Genomic DNA, 3,840 nt, shown 5'->3' with positions numbered 1-3,840 from the left:
TAAAATAGAAATAATGTAGGAATTGAATATGATTGCATGTTGAATTAATCCTATATGAGAGAAATCACACAAATTTGAATTGCATGTTCTTTGGTTGTAGTGCTACACAAAAAACACGTGAATTAGTATGAATTATCATGTATTCAAGAATCAAAGGAGCCACTGAGATTTGAATCCCACAAAATTTCTATGAATTTTCTTCGAACCAAACAAGCCCAACAAGATTCCAAAGGAATATAATACAACGAACAAACAACTTCCGTTGTTGGAATATTTCCTTAGGACATCAATCCAATAGAAACTATATGATCCAGTTTCAGCGACAATCTGGTCGGTGTAGGCTCGAGGAGGCCAATTGTATATATATGTTTGGACCCGGTTGGTTGAGTGATCATGCTCGTGACATCCAGCCTGAAAGGTAAAATTCGGGCAAGGCCAGCGTGACGCCACAATACTTTTGAAATATTCAAAAGCGCGTAATATTTGTGAAATTTTAATAATAGCTACTACTTATGTGAATTTTTTTTCGTTCATACGCTTATTGGGGGGTAGGCTAACCCTAATGGCCTCCTCAAGATCCCTACCTCTACCAAGGTTTCCCGAGTTCATCCACCTCGACGGGTTCCTTGCCACTTTCGACCATGTTGTGGGCATCATTTCGGGTTCCCGTACCACGGCCAGTCCTTTTCAGGAGTCCCGAACCCGATGCCATAATATTTGTTTGAAAAAAATTCAAGACCGCACAATATTGTTGAAATAAATGAATCAGCATTTTTAAATAGCTAAATAAAAGAAGTATGAATTTTGAAAAATTTATTTTTTCTAAAACATTAATTGGAGCATTGACATGTTGAACCCACTTGTCGATTTTGCTATCAACATGACTAACCAGCTGATTAGATAACCAAGTGGTGAAATTTGCAACATATTAGACCACCACATGGTGGAAACTGCAAAAAAAATGTCCAAGTGGTGGTTTGTGCAACATATAGAGCAGTACAGTATATGGTAGTACAAGATGAATGTGCACTGCCGTGGGCCCGTGGTAATATATCATGATGATGGCAAAGGATCTTTTCTCTGCTGAAACTGTCCAGAGCTGATTTGATGAGACAAAATACAGCTCCACGGCTTGCAAGGACAGTATACAGTACATTAGCTTCTTCTCGGGTCACACGCCTTCACGACAGGTGCAGTAGTGAAGTAGAGACCAGAGAGAGAAGGCACGCCCATAGTACTTGTATTATTGATTTCAATTCAAATTGTTTTTTTGCCTGCTTCTCCGTCTTCTTCATCTCCATCTTCTCTGGCGACCCCGCCTACACCAGCAGCCCCTGCACCACCGCCGCCATGCCTTTTTCGGATCATCTCGAGCCACCTGTTTGATGGTACTAGTAGGAGTTGTGGACTTTTATCCATATCGCTCTACCAGCTGCCGCTCGCACTGTCCTCCAATACCTCATACCCAAACGCCAGCGTCCCACTCCCACACCCCCACACCCACTTGACCGCATCCTTCCAATGGCGAGATCGATCAATGAGAGTGGCAGTTCTTGGGTGTTTCCTGATGGCCCCCTTGAAGAAATCGCATCCCGATGCGATGTCATCACCGCCGCGAGCCTCGTCGGTTCATGCAAGTTTTATCATGATTCAGCAACACAAAGTGTAGCTCTGTCTGCATCTCAGCCGTTTGGCATGCCCTGTGTTCTTCATACTCACCAAACTGAGGTACCGCCCGCGCACAATCCCTTCTCCCGCGTCCACAAGTTCAAGCAGCAGGGTGCGCAGAAGGACAAGCAGCATGATGCAAAAGATCGCAAGGGTACCTTGTGCCAACTGACGCTGCTGGACAGGATCTCTTCCGATGCTGTGATTCCAGATGGTGGTACGGGCATGTGGGCAGGCGCGAATGGAGATTGGATCGCCCTTCTTGGCTTCCCCTGGAATTGGGAGCTTGTCAGTGTGTACACTGGTCGCCGGATTCCTCTACCACCAATAAGTGAGTTTAAATCCACCCCGGATAAACTTGTGTTCGAGTCTAATGATCAACATCTTCAACTGCTGAAGATAGCTATTTGCCGAGTTCCAACAGCTGCTTCAAATTATACTAGTTTCTCTGTTCTTGCCACCTTCAACGCGGCAATTGCATTCCTTCACTGTGCTTCTAGCAGATGGACAGTTCTTGACAACCAGTTCTTAGCGTACGGCTACTCCGATGCAATCATCCACAAGGGTATTGTATTTGCTGTAACTCAGACAGGCGAAGTTTATGCATGGAATCAACTTTCTTGGGGTAATTTTTCTCATCTCATATGATGTGTTTTCGCTATTACCTGCTAGTTTCAGATTTAGCTTTAGCCTTTTTCTTTTTGTTGTGCAGTTTTCGTGTCATGCCTGTACCTTTCCCCCTCTATATTCAATCAAAATCAGCAGCGATATGCCTTTGAGTCAAAATAAAGTACTCCCTCCGATCCAAATCAAATTGACTCAGCTTTGTCTAGCCAGTGCATCTAGCTAGACAAACTTGAGTCAATTAATTTGTGCATATCTAGCTAGACACATCCAGTTGAGTCAATTAATTTGGATCGGAGGCAGTATTTTAGCTACATCATTATTCATGTATGTAATGAACTAATCAAGTTTTGCTGAACTGACTTCAAGCTGTGCTTTCCTTTGCAAGGTCCTTTGTTGATCAGCACGGCACCTATTCCGCCAGAACTTGATGAACAAGGTCGGTACAATCTTGGCTCCTGGTGGTTAGCACGATCTCCTGATGGTTCTAGACTTTTTCTGGTCCATACCTGGGGCGTTACTGACGGGCGGGATTATACTGGACTGGTTCGGATTTTACCTGCTGCTGCTACCTCTGAGGGTCGTCATGGTCGCACTATTCGCGGGTATGGTAAGGGTTTACTTGGCTGCGAGGTGTACAGCATGGACACCAGTCAGTTGATGCCACCGAGGCCATGGAGGAGGATTATTTCCCTTGGATCATATTCTCTCTTCCTTGGAGTGAACTATCCGATTATCATTCCAGTAGAAGACGGGGCAGAACATGACCGTCCAAATATGGCGAGAAGCAACTCTGTTTACACATCGCACCATGCAGTAGGCCTTGCATATCCTCCTTCTCCTGAAATTTGCCGCTTCAGTTTGAATACGGACGACTGTACTGTTGGTTTCCAAACCAACATTAGATGGACATGGCGGCAGGTTCCGTTGTGGCTCATCCCAAGCTTCGCCAACGCCCGGCAATGGAACCTGCCTTCGCGTCACAGGTCCAGAAAGAAGGGCTGATGTACTTTATGTAATACTCGTGTTGTAATGCAAGATTTGTATCTGTTGAACTATTTCATTTGCATGTTTGTCTCTACCTAGGCTACTCCCTTTCCGTAGTTGTGTTGTACTATCTGTTGAACTATTTCCTTTGCCTGTTATCTCTACCTAGGCTACTCCTCCGTAGTTGTTAAATTGATGTAATGCTCCTACAATGCAGGCTACACTGGGCGTGTGGCCTGTAATGTTATCAAACACCTTTTGTACTCGTTCTAGTAAGCATTTCACACTATAGCTCACATAATTAAAGTACTCCTACAACGTATTAGTTGAAAGATATCTCTCATAAGTAAGTACCCCTCTTTGAGCTTATGCGAAACATAAATGACTATTTTAGAAATATGTACTCTCGACACAAGATTATATTAAAAACAATGGTACATAGTTCTATTAGAAAAAGAAAGTGTGAATAGTAGAATGATGGAGAAGTGTTTTTTGAGGTCTGTGCATAGCTAGTGTTCATGGTGCAAAAGCACTTAGACTAGTCACAATGGGAAGTATCAT

The sequence above is a fragment of the Lolium perenne genome, chromosome 5, assembly GCF_019359855.2.
Source record: "Lolium perenne isolate Kyuss_39 chromosome 5, Kyuss_2.0, whole genome shotgun sequence".
In the NCBI taxonomy this organism is placed as follows: domain Eukaryota; kingdom Viridiplantae; phylum Streptophyta; class Magnoliopsida; order Poales; family Poaceae; genus Lolium; species Lolium perenne.
This window is presented reverse-complemented; position numbering follows the sequence as displayed.